Genomic DNA, 21225 nt, shown 5'->3' with positions numbered 1-21225 from the left:
TTATAATTTATAGTAGAATTCTGAATCTTCAGCGTATATCTTTCTTCTTTCTTTTTTTTTTTAAATCTAAATATTAAACTCGGGAATTATATTCATTTTTCTTGAAATGAAATCTCCCCCCCCCCTTTTCGTGACATGATTTCATTTCACATTTCATCTTTTTCTTTAATTTCACGATACAAATTGATTTTTGATACCTCGGTTTTTATGCTGTTTTATATTTTTATAACATTAATGATATTTTTATATAATATATTTTGATAATATTTCAGTGAAATAGGAATTGAATATCAGGTAGTCATTAAATTTTTTAAGTCTTTTACTTTTATTTCCCAAGAAAATGGAAAGCATATATGAAGATCGAAGAATTTTTTTTTTTCTGTCTTTGTTTTAACAATTCAACTACTGAGGATACTTAATTTTTTTCTGTATAAAATAATTTATTTCCATTTTATTGATCAAATTTATTATTTATAGCTATAAATCTTGATTTACGATGATTCATTAGAAATTGTGTATCCATAATAATAATTATATTTAATTTTTTACTTTAATACTATTTTTATTCGTTTATTGGGCTACTTTTTAAAATCAGTTGAGGTGTCTCCCCGAAACGCGCCTAATTTCTAATAAAGTTGTTTTGCGTCCCCTTACTTTCGCATAAAATTATGGATTTTTTGCTAGACCATAAACACGAAGACTTAGATGTTTACTTGTATCTGGTGTTAATCACATTGGCGAGCTATAGTTAACGAAAAAAACTATAAGAATGAGATCGGTTATTTTTATTGATTTATATTTAGAACAAGCTTACGGACGATCAACCCCTTAACGAGAATTTAGTTCAAAATATTCGTATATGAAAATGTAATTACGCGAAATTTTTGAGAGCAGTTTCTATAATCCTGCGTCGCTACGTTTTAATTTTGTGTATTTTATTTCATAGACTGTCTCATAATGTAAACAAATGAAACAAATTATCACATCTGGAATCCTAGATAAAGGACTAATTAAAACTACTCCATATATAATAAAAACTTTAAGTAATAATTACCGATTCAAAGTAACTGCTATGTAATCTTTATTGTCGATTTTTTTTTCATTTTTAAATAACTTTATATATAATCTATTCTAATCAAAATAAAATCAAATATAAATAAATTTAAATATAATTTTGTCATAATCGCTTATAATCGCTGTTCTATGCAGTACAATTATATATTTAAATCAAGTTATTTCATAGATCTCTTTCTATATTTCTATATTCTGTCACTGAATTCTATATTTCTCTATTTCATAGATCTATTTCTATATTTCTACAAAATAATAAAGAAAATCGTAAAAAATCATAATCCAAAATTAAAGCCAGTACACTAATCTCCATACTAATTTATTTCTAATGGTTCTCGATAAGGTATAAATATTTGCATCATAATTTTAATCGCACTGGTGATTTTCAAAATCACTCGACATTCATTTTAACATAGGCAAAAATATTATTGTATTCCCTTAATAATTTTATAATTATTATGAGATTATTCCCATTTTTATAATTATTTAACTTTTCACTCTTTTATTCACATCATATTTTTAAGTTGAAATCGCGAAGCGAATAAATTTATTGCAAACGATTTATATTTTTATTAATTTTATTGATATTTCCAAGTAATTAAATCGTTTGCAATAATTCGCATCGTACAAGAATTGATTTTTTTTTTAAAGAAAAAGCTTTTTCTTTCCATATTAGCTTATATACAAATAAATATGGAATATATTAAAAATAAATATGGAATAATTTAAATTTTTGTGGATCTTTACTGGTAATCATAAGTACGAGTATAATAAGAACATTTTATTATACTCGTACTTATACTCATTATTATATTAACACTTTATTATACTCGTTCAAACTAAATAATATTACATTTTTAACTTACAAATTTTCTTATGTTATTATTCATACGGAAATCGTAGCTTTCTGTTCACTGTAAATTTCAAATAGTGAAATGTATAATCGCTTCTTTTAACTGGATTTTATTTATTTTAGCAGTCAAGTATCGATGCTTCTAGTAGTTTTCATCCATTAAATGTTCCATGAATTATTTTTATAAATTAGTTTCACTTCTATCATTCCATTTGAGGGGAAAATATTTTTGGATGGAAGTAGAACAGATTTCCTGGGAGACAAATGGCGGATGCAGAAATGGAACACATTTTTGTTCCTGTCATTGAATTCTATTTTTTCCCCCGCCCAAATTCAGATTTAATATTATTAAAAAAGATACGAGTCAAAACATAAGCGGGCAAAATTATGATATGTCTGTGATGAAATGATTTTGGGAAATGTTTTCATTTATTTATTTATTTTTAGAATTTAGGGAAGAGTTCCAAATCTTCGTATCGATTAATATATATGCATTTCTCTATACTATGTTCCGTTGTTAACTGTTTTCAACACTTCTTTTGATAATTTTCTTATTTCTTTGATTCATTAAACACTTCAAATATGAGGCATTATGTCGTTGAATGGGATTTCAAATTTTCAGTTTGGAAAATAAAATAATGCAAACCTTAAATGTTTGAACTGGTATTGTTTAGAACTTTATTACGATACCGAATTTTAGATGCATGTTAAAAAAACCCTGACTTTTGAAAAATGCACGTGGCATATTTAAACAGCTGGCAGAAAATTAACGACAATTTTATAGCGTTTATTTTAAAATGTTTTTTTATTATTAAATTTTCAACTTATACTTCTAAAAGTTGTCTTTTGCTTGCTTTGTTTAATGATGTTTTATATATTCGTGTATAAAATTTTTCAATCATATTTACGTCATCAAATGGAATGACATCATCGTTTTTCAGATTGCAGTTAATAAAATTATTTTCTCTCAATTAGTTCTGTATAAGTCTGTCAACATGGGTTAACTTAACAAAATATAACTTCTGGAACACCATAATAAATTGACTATAACATATAAATCTACTTCTTTACTTATGATCACAAATAAATTTCAAAATAAAACATAATTCCAGGTTATAATTTTGTTTTCTGTTCGTAAAATGAAACGCGTGATAAGTATCTATTTTTCACATTAAGTTTAAAAAATTATTAGCGCGTATGCTGAAATTTTGTATTTTATGTACAATTTTAATATTCCGTTTTACTGAAAATGTTGAGAAATATAAATCTGACTTACTTAAGAGCCGTCATTCGAAACGCACTTCCAGTCAGCAATCTAGAAGAACCTAAGTCTGAAGATTTTATTGGAAGAATTTTTTTTAAAAAATCTTTTTGAAAAAAAAAATGGCAATGCTTAATATCCTGATAAGCTCTTACTTTCACAGAAATGCGATATATCGCCAATGCCAAAAATATCATATTTCGGTAGTTTTTCGAACTTTTACATCAAAATGTTGCATATCTTGCGCCATGTAGTTTTTAGCTACTTTGATAATGTAGCAGATGATATGAAATATTCAGTGAATCGGTTCTTAGTCGTTAGTGTATTTCTTTTCTCAATGAATTTGTTACTCTTTCATCCAGCTGTTGTCTGTAATCTTCTTTTATTGAGATGTACATCTATGACAACGCTAAAACGTTCTTGCAAACTGACTCTTTTGAGTTGTCTCTGACCTTAATTAGTTAAGTAGACACCCTGATGACGCTGAAATAATTAGAACGTGTGGAATTTTTCGGAGAATTAGAGTGTGTGCAGTTCTTGTGTAATTTTGAATACTGTGAATTTTTATTGTTTGTTTTTTGCTGTCCTCCGTGGTCAAATTCTTGTTGAATAGACTTCAATTGTAACTAAAAGGCAGCTGGAACGGTATACTCAAAACTTTCACGCCATAGAGGTTGTTATTTTGAAACCATATTGCTTAGCACTGACGTACAATTGTTACGAAATATTAACATTAGACGTGAATTCGGTATTTTTATTGAATCTATCGTGTGATCCCGAGAAGTCAAGTGAAAGTTCTTTGGCGATTAATCCCTAACATGCGGTTAATAGTATCCAAAACACGTTTTTCCCACCTGATCGCAAATCTGGCCTAAAATTACGCATGTAGTCACAAAATCCCATATCAAATTTAATATGCTTAAATAATTCTTTTAGCTATCGCGTTAACATGTTTTCGAATATACAGATCGACGGACGGTCAACGCCTGGTTCGTTTTTTCTCTCAAAATTCGATAGATGTATAAACTGTAGGTGTTAATTCTTCGTATCGAATTTTATACATATAGCTGTCTACATTTTATAATTATCGTATTAACTTGTATTCGGACAGCTGGACTGATGAACTTCTTCTGAACGGATTTTGCTCATAATCTGGTAGAATTCTACAAATTTGATGTAAAGACCATATACCAAATTTCAACCGTCTTTTTAAATTATCTTTGTCGCAGACAGACGGGCATTTTCCAAAGATGTGTTTTCCGAATTCAGGAAGGTGTAAAATGTGCAGATTCGTTAAATCTCAAGTTCAAATTTTTTTTTTTTTTTTTCTTTTTCTGATTACTATGCATTCTCTATACTACGTATACGAAAAGGTAATGAAGCACTTTCATGCTTCTTAACTATTTCTGTGAAAATTCCCAAAAATTGAAATTCATACTCTCCATTTAAGAAGTCCTAATTTAACTGAATAAAATGTTTTTTTACTCAACTCAAATTACTCAAATCTTTTCTAAGACATTTTAAAAGTGCACTCGGAACACAGTAATCATGATTCATGATGATGAACATTCTGTAACACAGTATTCATGATTCATGATGAGGAACATTCTTTAACACAGTAATCATGATTCATGATGAGGAACATTCTTTAACACAGTAATCATGATTCATGATGAGGAACATTCTGTAACACAGTAATCATGATTCATGATGAGGAACATTCTGTAACACAGTAATCATGATTATATAATTGTTGCATTACAGAATTTAAATCAAATGTTAACAATGAAAATACGTTTTACTTACTATCTGTGACATTTATCTGCCTGTGGTGGTTTGATGATAAGGTCTCGGGCTTCGGGGCTGGAAGATTTCAGGTTCAAGCCCCGATTTTAACGAAGAACTTTTGTGTAAGCGGGTCTGGTGCGCTTTAAAGCTGTCGAGGCCAATTGTACTCTCGCTGCTATGGTGCAGAAGTTTGGAGAGGGGAGATGTCAGCTCAGGTGTCATTCTCGTCATTTGACCGCGGTTCAAAATTACAAGTTTCGTCCCTAAATAGTCTTACTGTTGCTTTTAAAACGAGACGTTAATATAATTAAACTAAACTACATTAGTTATCGACACGTATCATACATTTACACATTGCAGGTTATTTGTATGTGAAAGAAAATCGCATATGCATTTTTGCCCAGTTTCCATTGAATAGCTAAGCTCAAAGTTATAGACAGATCTAAATTTCGGCTGATCTGATTTTTTTTAAGTTACCGCCCTTTTATAACAAGGAATGACAGATCGACTGCTTATTAAAACATTTCATTCAAAATTTGTATCCTTTTTCCATGTATATGTAAAGTTCACATAAATTTCAGTTATCCCATTCTTTCCATTTTTGAGTTAGTGTATTCACAGATGGATAAATGTACTTTGAAAAATTATTGTTCGAATCCATTGAGGTCTAAGTGGTCGAAGTTTATCAAAATTTTAGAATCGGGTTTCTTTTTTATTACAATACTTTCTCTTTAATATTTCTTGTATATAAGAGTAAAAATTATAATATTTTGTTGTGCTATATGTTTTTGTTGTTTGATATATACAAAAATGTTTGCATTTAATTTTTAAAAATCATAATTGTCTTGATTAGTAATTCACTGATACATTCGGCATTACTCGAAATGAAAATATTTCCATTATTTTTACTAAAGAAAAATTAAATATTTAAATAATTATCACAAAAATAGTCTTTTATACTCCAGAATTTATTTGAAAAATTTGAAATACATATGTCATAAAATATATTTAAAGAAAAATTTAAATTATGGATACCAAATCAACTGTTGAAAGCTAGGCTGGTGTAAATATATTATGCACGAAAATAAATAAAAATATAGAGAGATTTAAAATTAAGCATTCGGCGAAACAGCGGCATTATATCGTCTGCAATATTTATTTCCGTTAAAATTAAACTATCTATTGCACTCAAGAATTTTCTTGGAACTGTTCCAAGGGATTTTTTTGAAATACCTCAGAAAGCTAAATTTTTTTTCCACAAATTAAAAATTTCCTTAAGAATTACGCAAAATTTAATTAAACATTGTCTGTGATGACTTTCATATATTTATACGACAGGGAATATGAAGGCAACTATTTCATGAATTTCAATATGTATCCATCGTTAAAAGTTAATAATCATATTTTGGATCAATTATTTAGCAACAAGACGCCTAAAAACATTATTTAATTTCGATAAAGGAAATAAATTTTTTTAAAAAAATATCTTTCTTTGTTTTACCTTCTTCATTTACTAAACAAATCTCGTTTTTTGTTATATTGTTCGCCACTGTAGTAATGCGCATGTGCAAGGAAAATATAGTTTTTTTTTATTAATAAAAAAATTACCGTTTAATTATTTGCTCCAAAACTTTCAGTAAAATCCTCTTTATTCTTCATAATGTTTGTGAACAAAAATTGAGGAAGCTCTTATGAAGTAGTCTTGATTTCTATTGGCAGCAGGAAAATTGGCGTTTAAAGTTTTATCTGAATGGATTCTTGAGCTTGTCGTGCCACAGAGTGTTGTTTTTATACATTTTTTAGAAATTGCATTTGCATTATTCGTCTTGAACGCAAATCATGATGTAAAACAGAAGAATTTTACTTCTTCCCAAGGTCGCTTCGGTTCTTGCTGCCTTCTACCTTTTTCAAGTACTGCCTCTACACTCTGCTGCGTCAGTTGTTTTGGTGAAAATTAATTTCTTTTCACATGTTACTTTTAGATCTATATCTAGAATATTATTGGTTGCTTATTGTTACTGTAACATGAATTGATCATGTCTTCTACTTTTCTACAATTAAAAAATTATTTTTTGATAAATTTAGCTTTTATTTGTTTTAGAGAGATTAAATTTCACATCGTTTATAAATGGTTTTACTTTTTTTTTATGCAATGATCACATGACAAATATTATTTTGCATGTCAGTTAGTATTTAAAAGCTAGTCGTTTTATTTTTGTTTGTATCGTTTTTGTCTTTAATAAATTTGTCGGTATAAATTTGTAACTTTATTGAAATTTGATACCCGAAAAAAACACTGTGTAATAAAAGGAAATAATCTATATTAGGAGTTGTATATTTTAAAGTGACCAGATTACCAGCGTAGAATTACAATCCCAGATTGAGTTAAATTTACGAATTAATTCGAATTTTATTCATTAATAAATATTTCATATTAAAGAAAATATCTTTAAAATCAACGTTCTACATTTTTTTTTCGGAAAAAATAGTTAAATACGAATCACACACAGATTGCATATAAATATATTTCAACCTTACCTACTTATGAAAACTGGTCTTTTAAATATTAAAAAAAAAAAAAAAAAAAAATCATGAATGCACTTAGTTTAACATTGTTATTCGAAACAATCAGCTATGTTACAGTATTCATTTTACGGTTATTTATATTTTAAAATTAATACTCAGTTTTACCTTGTGAAATTCGGTCTGAGATGGCTTTATATGACATTGTCAGCACGAGAGAAGATATAAAAAGGCTCTAATAGTTAGTCACATTTTAAAGTTAAAATTGTTCTTTTGTGTGTAAAATTGCGTTTTTTCAGAGCACATAGAGACGCCTGTATAGATAAACTTAAAAAGCAAAACCTTATCTAAATATAAAATTTGATCCTAATCATTGGAGCCGCTTTCCGAGAAATGCAGAATAAATTTATATATATTCAAGAATTGCTCATATAAAATATGCTGAATTTAACAATCAAAGTAATTAATTTCTGAAGAATATTCCTTACCATGTGTCGAATATTCTTTCAATATCTGTTTTGCTGTTCTAGTTAAAACATTTCCGAGACAAAGACTTTTATGAAAACATTTTATTTGAATTTAATTATAATTTCTCTTTGTATAAATTTTGTGACGAAATTCCTTAAAATCTTGATATTTTTAATGTATATGTGCATTATATTTTTTAATTAAATGTTAAAACAAAAAAAATTTTGTATATTCATTGTGTGTTGTGTAGCTTGTGTCTACAACATTGCAATTGGAATGCATATTTTTAAAGAACTTTTTTTCATGTTTATAAAACTAAATATTTGCAATTTTAAATTCTTTAATTGCCATGCTAGTTAAAATAAGCACGATCGTAACTGGAGACATCGATGCCCTGGGGCAACGTAGGATAATGGTTTCCACTCTTCAATTCCTCTTTTTTTTTAATTTGTCCTGATTGTTTAATTTAAGTATCTTTATATATTTTTATCGAATGAATATTTTTTCGACAGTGTCCTTGATGTGTGTCTACTATGTTATTTTTTTTTGTTTAATTTTAAAACAAAACATATATAATATCCGAAGCTATTTAATGCTGTCAAATCTTAATTTTTCTCTGTCGAAGTATTCGTAGGTGGGTTGTTGTTTTTTTTCTTATTTAATAAGAAAGAAAATTTCTTTTCTATAAAATAATTCCTCAGCTTGAAAACTCAAAATTTAAAAATCATTAGCAAATCTCAATTTTTCGATTAGAAAAATAAATAAATCTCAAATATTAAAATGTCGACATATTTTTTTTTCTCACTAGATGATCCCTTAAGCTTCTGTATCAGTGATCTGTATTAGTTGACTAATATCTCTGCATCAGTTAGCACACTGATTATTAGAATAAATTTTCTTTAAATGCATAAAAGTAATCATCTCTCTATGTTGGAGAATTAGCCTAAAGGAAAAATAATAAAACTTATAACAAAACTGTATTATCTATGTTTCTTTCTTTCCTTTTCCTTCCTTTATTACTTTCTCGAATACCTTATATAGAGAATGTATAGTAATTTTCAAAAATTCGAACTCGAGATTCTGACGAATCTCCACGTTTTAGACCACCCTGAGTTCGAAAAACACATTTTTGGGAAAATATTCGTCTCTCTGTGACAAAAATAATTCAAAAACGCTTTGAGCTAGATCGTTGAAATTTGGTATAATGGTCTTTACACTAAATTTGCAGATTTCTATCAAATTTTGAGTAAAAGAAAGTCCGTCTGTCCGAATGTTAAACAATAATTACAAACTGAAGAGAGCTAGTTAGATAAAATTTCGGTACACACATTTAACATCAATAATACAGACACCTGTCAAATTTTGAGCCAAATCCAACTACGTATTGTCTGTCGGTCTGTAGTGTCAGAAACATGTAAACGAGTTAATTAAATATATCAAATTGGGTATGAGATTTTGTGACTACAAGTGCCGTTTTGTGTTAAATTTTTGTTTCAATCGGTTGGGAAAAACTTGTCTGAAACACAAATTCGATTTTCGGATACTATTAACCGCATGCCAGGAATGAATCGCCAAATAAGTCGCCAAGGATAACAAGATGGATTCAGTAAAAATACAAAATTCACGCCAAAGATTAATATTTTGTAATTATTATACTCTGATGCCTTGTAAAACGTTCTCTGTCATGGCAAGTTTACTAGAGAGTGGTTGAGAAACTTTGGGGCTGGTTTAAAAAATAATTAACCGTTTCATCGTCTCTGAATTTATTTATATTTTTTACTAATTTTATTTTTCGAAAGGAGGGTGGGTGTTTTTTCATATTGGTTAAATCCATAATAATTGATCGTCACGAGAAAATAATAATCCCTAATTCATTACTCCATAGAGATCTATTCACCTAAAAACAACTTCCATATCATAAAAAAAAAAAAAAGAGAGAGATGTTATTAAATAATGCTATACAGAACTGTAATTACTCTGCGCAAGCTACCGACATTTTCCCGTGCCACTCAGCAGCTGCTAATAGCCACGTGATTCGATATGACATCTTCCAGCTCTGACGCTGCAGAACTCATACGTCTCCTCTCTTGCGGGTTTTTGGTTTTCCTTCTTATTTACGAAGTCAAGTGAAAGCACTTTTTGTGAAACGAGGTTCTGGGATTTTGGGCTTGCCCGCTCCCCCCTTTTTCGCCAGAGATAACTTGTCTCTTTTCCTACCCGGAGGGTTGAGCGGAAATAGGGTTGGAAAGACTTTTGATCGATTGTTGCGAATAAGGCACACGCGGGGGTCGGTCGGGAGTTTTTGAGCGGAAAGCATTCTTGTAATAAATAATAAAGAAAACGAAAAGAACGTATGAATGGAAATAAAGATATTTGTGCGAAGTTGATGTGACATTTTTCACCTCATTATATGAAAATGTTTTGCGAGGATTTTATACGTTTCTTTTGGTTGGGACAGGATTTGATTGCTGCTGTAAGGTTCGGTTGTGTTTTATGGAGCGTATAAATAGGAGTAGTTACGGGCGAAAAATTCGTGGGGGAAAAAAAAGTATGCAATTATTCTAATTGGGCTTTTGACTTCATATTATGAAATGAAAAGAATTAAATTATTTTAAAAATTCGTTATTCAGTCATATATTTAACCCAAATCAAATTAAATGCAGAATACCCCAAACAAATATCACACTTGGAATAAATACATTGAAACTTTCTTAATTCGAATTTTTCGTGAATGAAAATTGGAATAACAAACCATATTATGTGAACGGAGATTTTTTTTCTTGAATTTCTTAACATATTTTTAAAATATCGTATGTTTTTCGAATTTTTCTTAAATTCCATACTAACATTATTTTAATATATTGTCTGTTATTCGGTTATTTTGGTTAGTTCGAAATCAATATATATATATATATATGTATATATATATAATATGTAAGGTTTCTGGAATCCTGTCGACTAAATAATATGTAACAACATATTTTTGGTTTAAGTAGAATGCAGGTTCGAAGCAGTGAAGAGACTTGGTATTTTTAATTTCGTTTTATTCTCTTCGAGTGGCAAGCATGATTATATACAAGAAGATGCAGCGCGGTAGAAACACAGAAGGCAAAAAAAAAAAAAAAAAGGACGAACAAATGATCACTAGTCTTATATAACATAGGATTTCTGGCCAGGCGCCAATGTGGTGACCTTTGACACCTTTTCAAGGGTACAGAAGATATCACTTTTATTTGATACGTAGTACTAATGGCGCATTATTTTTACAAAGAGATTAATTAAACCGAAAGTGAAATTGGATCAAGAAATAAGGCAATATTTTAGAATGAAGTTACGATGTGCTAAATTAAGATAAAGTTTTGGAAATTAATTTGGATTAAATTAAGAGTTTAAAATATCATTACATATATAGATTTTTTTTTAAGTACATCTATATTGTATGACCTGAGTGATCGTCCTTGAGTACTTTTTAATGGCTATTAAATCTTTAGAGGGCTTTATAGAATTTCAGTCGGAAAAAAAAACTATAATGAAAACTTTGAAAACGTTATGTGTGAATTTCATCACTTATTTTCATATTTTATAACAGAATTACTTTTTAAAATTTGTTTATTAAAAAGTATTTCTTTATAAAAATTATTATTTAACTTATTTATAAAATTACTTTTATCACTCACTACTTTAATAATTAAAATTGCTTATTATTTATCTATTTGCTATATATTAATCATTATCGAAATTATCATTATATAAATGGTTTTATATTAAAAATGAATTTTAACTGTAATTTTTATTTTAAAAATTGTCAGGTTTTGTTGTTGTTGTATTTTTGAAACCTAGCATTGCTTTATCGAATTTTTTACTCCGGCCTCGTCAAATTTGAAATAATCGAAATCCATTGTGCAACATAAAAGTTAATAATGCACAAATGTTTCAAAAAGGATAATTAAATAGGATATTAATTTCCCTACTAGTTAATGTATTGGCTAATTTAAGTAATGAATGAATTAAAGGTCTGTTTGGATGGAATTTTAATCGAAGTATGGCAACAGTGAAGAAAGATTTTTGAATTTACCTTACATTCACCAGATCGCAATCCTAATTAATTTTGTCGTTTAAAAATATTTGAAACATGGTATTTATAGTAAGCTGAAGAACCAAATACAATGGACGAGTTGAAAGCAGATATTGAAAGAGAATTATCTTTATATGAATTGATATAGTTATCGATACTTGTAATTTTATTGACATTGCCTGAAGAAAAACGATCCATATTTCCAATTGATGACGAAATTCTAAATTTATTTCTTTAAAGTTAAGAAACTTCGATGTATGTTATTAATTATAAAATTAGCAGTCATTCAAATTTGAATAGGCAATAAATTGAAATTAGTCTCGTATGTATAGTGAATTCTTTCTCTCAGAATTTAATAGCTACAACTTTAACTATCTTATATTGATTTTTTTCTTAGCATTCATTATTACAAGCTTCATTTAAACTGCTGATTTGGCTATTCTTTTATTTTTCAAAAGAGGGGAAATCCCTTTTTGTGCATAATACTCACAAACGCGCTTCCCAAGGGTCCCCCCCCCCACCAGAAGAATACGCACTTTGCTGTGTTTCAGAAATGGTCATACTTCTTTAAATACCACTTGAGGGGCTTAAATTCAACATTCATTTATTTTTTCCATCTTGAAACATATTTCTTTAAATTGATTTATGGATTATCAGCAATTGCGATTTTTTGATGAGGATATCTTCCTGATATAACTAAACCTTCTGTTTCGTACTAGCCGCCCTTGGAGACCAGCTTATTTGTCCAGATTACTGATTTTTAAAGATGCGCTTCATTTTTATTTTATACGACTTTAAAAACGTGAATTTAGTTGAATTAGTTTACTGCAAAAGAAATGCGTATAATACGAAATAAAAGCGCAAGGGAAAATCCAACAACGGAGTTCAACAAATGGAGTGGGTGTGTTGGCGCTCTGTTGAGCAGACCGTTTGACCTGGCAAACTTGATACATATATCCCTTGGAAGATGATACTGATCACCTAGCAGCAATTGAAAATTTATTCAAAATATTCACATTTTCCCACCATAACTTCCGAAAATAATATTGAACGGAACTGTTTTTTATCCCCATTTAAAAATTTTGATAAGTATATTTTTATTGATATCAATTTAGCCTAGGGCAATTTTTTTAGAGAAATATTTTTTGTGTGTAATTTTAAACAATAGATTTAATTTTTGTATTGAACTTAATACCGCTTTAATTACTACGTCAAATATTTAATTGCGCGATTTTCTTCCATTGTTGAAAGCTGAGGAGAGAAAAGATTACTTAATGTCTGTGTAGTCTATATGAGAAATATATAGAGAAGTTACAATGACTCGAAAATTGGAAATTGAATCGGACAATTATGTTTTTAATAAAACGTTATGGGTACAACTCTGTTAAAAAGGATTCTGTACGTAATGAACCAAACATATTGTAAGCTTATTAAAAAAACATAATTGTTACATTATTAAACAAGATTATTAAAAAAACATAATTGTTACATTATTAAACAAGATTATTAAAAAAACATAATTGTTACATTATTAAACAAGATTATTAAAAAAACATAATTGTTACATTATTAAACAAGATTATTAAAAAAGCATTGTTACATTATTAAACAAGATTATTAAAAAAACATTGTTACATTATTAAACAAGATTATTAAAAAAACATTGTTACATTATTAAACAAGATTATTAAAAAAACATTGTTACATTATTAAACAAGATTATTAAAATAACATAATTATTACATTATTAAACAAGATTATTAAAATTACATTATTGTTACATTATTAAACAAGATTATTAAAAAAAGCATTATTATTACATTTTTAAACAAGATTATTAAAATAATATTATTGTTACATTATTAAACAAGATTATCGAAATAACATTATTGTTACATTACATTATTAAATAAGATTATTAAAATAATATAATATTGAATGTCAGTGACAGTTTGTTGTTATAAGAAACATTGTTGCGAGAATTACGAACAGAAATTTATGAAAGATTTAACTGAAAGAAACCACAACTGGTATTGTCTGCGAATCAACTGAAGAAGATAAAAGAAATGTGAAAAATCCAATATATAGTAGCTGCATATACAATTAAAGTTAGAGAAGAGGGAAGGCAATCTTTCTTGAATTCGATGGACATCGTTGGACACATACCAAAATTGTTGCATAAAGCGTTGCTTAAAAATGCCATTTCCTATCATGCATATGATTCTGCGCCCCCATCTCTTTTTGGCAGTGCGCTGGTTTCCTAAATGACGGCCGAAATGATACCACTGCCAAAGATCCATCCATGTGGCCGCCCAAGACGTGCTCGGAAGCTGAGATTAAACCGAAATGATTCTGAATGTGGTGAACTATCATTTTCTTTTGTAGGCGTTCCAAGTTTCATGTGGGCTGCGGCACAAAGAAGTGACACGTAGGTGGGGAGAGTGGGTAAACATATTGATCGAATCATTTTTTATGATGCCAAGTGGTTGAAATTTTTCAGGAATCTCGTGTTCGAAAGAAGGAATAAGCAATTTTGACTTTTATTTCAAGTCTATTTATCTTTTTATTGCATAAGTGAGTTGATCGTTTGTTGAATATCAGAGGGTAAATTGGATTTGTTAGTAAAATGTGATGAGATCTTCTGTTGTTAATTTTTTACTTTCTCGTATATGTTGTATAAATAAAGTATTGTAATCGAAAAAACAAAATCGAATTCAAGATTTCGACGACTCTCCACGTTTTAGATCTCCCTGTGTTCGAAAAAACACATTTCTGGAAAATGTTTCTTTATCTATTTGTGACAAAGATCACACAAAAACGCTTTGAGGTGAAATTTGGTATACGTTATTTACATCGAATTTGCAGATTTCTATAAAATTTTAAGTAAAATCTGATCAAAGGAAGTTCATCTGTCCGGCTGTTCAAATAGAAGTTTACTCAATAATTATAAATATTAATATTATTATTATATATTATTATGTTCTCAATAATTATATATTATTGTGTTCTGTGAATTACATTTTAAATTCTGTTTTGTTGTATCATTCTTTAAGAATTCGTTATAAATACTATTCGTTATGAGTATTCGTAAACATTTTTGCTTATTTAATGGATTTTCTAATTGTTCTTTCTTGTCTTTACAGGAATACACTGTGAAAGAATTTTGTGCCCTCGTGTAGTGGATTATTATGAATTAACCTGTGACTGTAAAAGTGTATTGTTTTGTGGACCAGATATCTAAATACAGTGCCTTTAGTGTGTTTATTTCGGATATACGGATTATATATCTTGGCAATTTCCAAGGAAGATACGGATTTCTTTTAAAGGTAAGTTATAATTACTCTCTCGCTTTTGAATCGATTAGTTGTCATATTTAGATTCATATTAGTTGAATCGATTAGATGTCATATTTAGCTTTTTCAGGCCGCATTAATTCTGTAACGTCAAAACGGCTTTCGTTTTCATTTAATCTTTCTTTATTATTTTCTTTAGCTTTGATCGTCTGAACCATCGTAATAGAATTAAATAACGAACAATGAATTGAAATTAAAACAAACCATAAATGTTAATTTTTCAACATTTATTTTGGTTCTGCACCATTTTTTTTTTTTTTGTTCTTATTTTAATTTTGTTTATGTGAAATTACTTTAGAAGTAGAATAAAATTTTATATTTTTACGAATTCGTCTGCTGTTAAAATAGTTCCCATTTGTTATAAATAAAATGAAAAAAATATGACATTTTCCTTCTCATTCCATTTACGAAGATACAAAATCTGGAGCCTGCCGAAGCTGCATAGGTAAAGTTGGGCCGCCGCGAGGCAACCTTTTCTATAAGAGAGCAATAGAAAAATTAGCAGGCCATCAAAGGACAAAATTAAAGACTGGTAGCCGAATCGTTTACATTAGGATTTTCTTAATACCAAACGATGAAATCAAATTGTAGTTAATACAAAATAAGAAGAAAAAAATGGAAAAATATCAGAAGTATAAAATATTGCAGTGCAGAAGAAAAACATAAAAATGTCTATAGTTAATAATCACTAAGCATCATCCTATTCTAAAGTCATAACAATCAATCTTCGTAGCAATCAATTGACAATAACAATCAATTGACAATAACAATCAATTGACCAAATAATATAATCAAATTGTAAATTATAGAAAATAAGAAAAAATGGAAAAAAATAGCAAAAATATAGACATAAAATAGTGCAGAGCGGGAGAAAAAATAAAAAAACAATGTAAGGATGTCTATAGTTAATGATGAATAAGCATAATCCTAGTCTAAAGTCATAACAATCAACTGACAAAATTCCTGACTAGTTAGAATTTAAGTAAGGTTTTCAATTCCATTTCCCTTTAATCAGAAGACCACTGCTCACATTTGATTATTCCAAAGTTCACACTCTTTGAGAATATGTACTATAGCAACCACTGAATTCCCACTGAAAAGTTTATTACTTTTTCCTTAAAAAAATCTGGCCTGAAGAGACTTAAAAACATCATGGCCAATGTGTATTTGGTTAAATTAAAAATTTCCTTGAATATTTTTACTATTAACATTATCAAAGAAATTTACAGATATCTAAACCTTTGTAAAATCGATTATATATGTAATGATATTTTTAAAATTTAATTTGAATTCTAATTAATTGTTTTAATTTTTTATCGTAATTTAGCCCATATTAACTTCGTTCTAAAATGTTCTTTTATTTTCTAATCCAGTTTCGACTTTTTTATTTAATTTTTTCTAACACGCACTCTAGAAAATTGATGTCTCATGCATTTCCCACACTCAGAGCGAAGGTATAAAAATCCATATTTAGTAAAATCACTGATGGGAAAAATTTCTGTCACTTTGCTCTTGTATTGCGATATAAACAGACGTTATTTTATCGTCGGCCCTTTGAAATAAATCGAAGTTAAAAATGCAAGTTACATCTTTTTGGGCACGCATCTTCAAAATTATATTGTATAATAATGTGAAATTTGTGTTCCGGTATCCTTTGTGTTTTCTTTTGTTGCTGAATTTTTATTAAAATTTTATCCTTTATTAATAAAGATGAAAAATATAAATGAATCAATGCTTCAAATCAATCAATGTTGATATTTTTTGTTCAGAAGTCTTGAAGAATTTAGCCATTTCGTATCCATCCATAGTTAACGTCATCTTCATAGCTGCGCTTTAGAATACCATTGTCTGCCTATTATGTTCTTAAAAAAAATCCAACCCGCATGTTTATTAAATAAAAACCGCAAACCAGGTGTTCTGACATCCTCATAAAAAATTCTAAAGGCGTGCGAAGTGTGCCATGGACTGCCGGATCGTTTTATGGACCACTATTCCATTCTAAAAGCAGCTGTTTCTTTTTAAAAATTACACTCATTATTATGTTCTTTTTCTGCCTACGTTAATGACATTTTCTAATACATGTGTAAAGTAAAGCTTTGCGTTTATTGTATTGTTGTTAGATACTCTTTTGTATGCTTAGTATTTTTTTTAACTCATTCGGCGTAGTTTGTTTTTATTGTTCTTATAATTCGAAATTCTATGGTATAAAACGCATCTTTGTGGAGTCAATTCTTGCTCACGTCAATTATGCTGTAACAATTTTTATTTTTTAGATATGTCATTTTTGGGTACTCAAAATAATTCTTCTCTCGTATAAGATGTCTCTGAGTATTTTCATATTTCCGTGCTATGTTCTCAAATTAACTAATTCGATTAAGATCAGTATATATTTTAGTCATTTGTGATTTGCAACATTAAAATATAAATGAAGTAATAAATTGAAAGTCAACCGCAAATTTCATCCTACCCGCGATCCGGTTCGAATTCAGGATAGGAAATGTACCTGTAGCCGTGTTGTTCAGTTTTTAATGAAAAGCTTATTTTTAAGTTTAATTAATTTATAAATCATTGCGCTTCTTGTAGAAAGAAAATAAAGTTCGATTTAAAAATATGGCGCGGTTGCCAAAATTGTATATTTTTGCCGATTTCTCGCCAAATGTGTGAAGTCCAACATGTTATAGATGAACTTTTGGATCAAGTTTTGGGATTTTGGTATTGTTAGCTAGGAAACGCCTTCTATTCTTAAGGCTTACCGAAAATGTTTCATCCACTCCTTATTTTATTACTTAAAACGGTTTTATTCTAATCATTTGAATTAATAAATATTTAAATGTTATCAGTTCTGTAAATTCTTTATGAATCCTATAGTAAAAATTATTAAGAATTTTCATTTATTTTTTGTTGCAGTTTACATTATTATTATTGTCATTTGTATTCACATGATTTGTATCTCGAAATTTTTCTTTTTGTAATTTTGTTTATTTAATGATATTGTCTTTTACGTTTTCGATTCGAATTCTAAAATATAATAGTGTATTTAGGTTTTAAATTATGCATTAACTTATGTATATATTAAAATGTATATTAGCTTTCCAGATAATGTTTCTTAAAAAATCAATTTTTTAGCAATTATTTTAAACTCAAATTTAATAATTTGTATCTGTCTATTTTATTATTATATTCTTGATAGGCTTAACTGAAATGAAAGATAATAGATTACAATTAAATTACGCAGACGATTACTAAAAAATGAAAATTTTGATAAAATCCTGAAAAAGAATGTTTATTTTTATAATTCTATGATGTAATTTTTATAATTCTATGTAGAATAAATGTAAGCATTAGAAATTTTTTTTATATATTGAATATATTTTCTTTCATAAATAAAGTACTAAATTAAAGATCTTAAAAAATTATTCATGTATGATCACTGAGAAATAAATAGATTTATTAAATAAAAAAAAAATTCGCAAAAAAAATAAATAAAATTACCAATGTATCTGACTTAGGCAAGTTCCGCTATTCTTCTTCTATGTTTATGTCCTCCTTTCTCAAAAATTTCGTTTTCTTAATCCTAAATTCCGTTTCTTTTCCGTTTCTATTTCAAACTATATAAAAGTTAACTGTAACCGAATTAGAATAGAATGAAAGAATAAAATATAAAGTTAAAGATCGATTAGGAAACAACCCGTACGTTTCTAACCCTTTTGTTTTATGGATTGCTCTTAATCTGCAGGCGCATACTTCCGCCTATGTTCTGAACGATTTTTTCTCCCTTTTAATGGCGTCGTTGGTAACCTATTACATGAGTTGAAATTCAAAATTGCGTCACATTTATGTCTTAAAAAAGATTAATACTATGTTGCTAAGGAATTACGATCATTTAGATTTCAGTTAAGACTAAAAATAGAGAAGAAATTGTTATAGCTCATTAAAAAAAGACAACAGCAATCTCGAGAAATTTTTCTTTGTCCGCGCCATCATTCTTTCTCTCTTTCAATCTTCGTGCCAAAGAGTGATTGAATATATTTGGCTGCGATTATGAGTATTATTATGTTAATGTGCATGTAATTATAAACCATGAGGCGTTTATATTATAAAATAGTTTATTTCTGCGATAAATTAGATATTTTTTTAAAGTGTATCTGTTCTTGTAAAATTTTATGTTGGCTTTCGGTACTCTACAGAAAAGGCCATTGACCTGGAGCTATGAAATTTGGATCAGATATATAGATTGTGCAGCTTGAAGCGGTTTTTTAAAAACATTTATTTAAATAAAAATTAAACAAAATTTTGATGTTTCTCGCCATAACTTATAATACACGTTTTAACTTTCCATACCATTTTGAAATTTGGTATATTTTTTATGATACCTATTTAATTGCCGGGCAATTTACCCCTGAATTTAGATTTAAAAAAATGTGATTTTTTTTATTTATTTATTTAAAACGTTTTTCTTGCGTGATTTTCAATTATAGATTTTAATGTTATAATGAAATTAAAAACGTTTCCATTGTTGCATCAGATATTTAATCGTGTTTTCTCAATTTTTTGGAAACTAAAGCAGAAAAATTCTGCTAATTGTAGGGAAAATTTATAGCAGGAATTAGAAAGTATAATCGAATCAAAGGGTAGCGTGCGATCTCAAATAGAGTAAGGACTGAGACACTTCAGTTTTTAGTTTCATTTTCATGCCATAATATTCGATTTCATGACCCCATTTTTATTGAGGGAATCTTGAATGTCAAGTTATGCATAAGAGATTTGATTAAAATTGAGTACAACTTCTGTTATTGATAGGGTGTAGAAAGAATTGGAATTGTCAAAAGATTCGACGTGAAGATTATAATGAATTTCTTTTAGATCTTCCCAGGTCTTGAAAAAAAATCTGTTTAAGAATTATGTATCTGCGTCTGTCTGTTTTTGCCTAGATATGTGAGCAGGTAATGTGCTAAGGGAATGAAATTTACGGTGTGGTATTTACACCCAAATTATATATCGGCAAAAATTTTGTATTAAATCTGTTAATAAAGGGACTGCCTTTTAGTTTAACCTCGCAAATGGAAGCGTTGTTCATAAACTCGGTGAGCTGCATGAATGAAATTTGGTAGTTCTAGCGTCCGAAATGCAGATTCGAATCAGGTTTCGAACCATATCCATGAAGGAATAGATACTTTAACAAAATTCATTCTGGATTCCCATCACTGTATTGTGAAACTGTATAAGAAAATATCACATTACCAAGGATGCGTTGCCACTCACTATCAAATAAAGTATTTTATTTTTACATGATTATTACATTTATTAACACTTCTGACCCTTTCAATGTGTTTATTTCAATGTGCATATTACCCTAATCCCTATTTTTTAGGATTAAAAAATTCTATTTATGGACAGAATAAAGAAAGCAATCTATTAAAAATGAATATCCAATATATATAATAATTTAATGAATCGATATGAAATGAATATGAATTGGTATTTATGCAGCATAGTATTTGTGAGGGGAAAAAAAGAAGAAAACAAATTCAGTATTTTAAATTTTAAAAGTTTACTAGTTATTTATGAATGTTCACATATTTTTATAAATGCTTTGGCAAACAATCAGTTCTGTTCAACGTAAATAAACGAACAAGAACCAAACAAACGATTAAAAATTGATTAACATATTAGCGGCATGTCTGTTCCGATGGGGCTTTTCGTTCAGCTGGCATGGAACCTTGGGGATGGCGCGGTTACGGCGATTATGTTACCATAGGGACTGACGCAATTCAAGCAGAACGCATTGCGTTTAACCGTATGTGGGTAATAATTCATTCTTATTTGCATCATT

At 28.5% G+C, this 21225-nt stretch overlaps 1 protein-coding gene across 1 annotated transcript in view; it reads left to right on the top strand.

Moving 5' to 3' along the window:
• Positions 1-21225, top strand: part of LOC129983819 (uncharacterized) — a 312959-nt gene that overhangs the window by 154602 nt on the left and 137132 nt on the right. Inside the window, exon 3 of the mRNA XM_056093465.1 lies at positions 15183-15365. The gene's annotated coding sequence lies outside the window, so the exon portion shown is untranslated. The remainder of the gene's footprint in view (positions 1-15182; positions 15366-21225) is intronic.

This window comes from Argiope bruennichi, chromosome 9, assembly GCF_947563725.1.
Source record: "Argiope bruennichi chromosome 9, qqArgBrue1.1, whole genome shotgun sequence".
Classification (NCBI taxonomy): Eukaryota; Metazoa; Arthropoda; class Arachnida; order Araneae; family Araneidae; genus Argiope; species Argiope bruennichi.
Note: the sequence above shows the minus strand (reverse complement) of the source record. Positions and strands in the feature narration are given on the sequence as shown.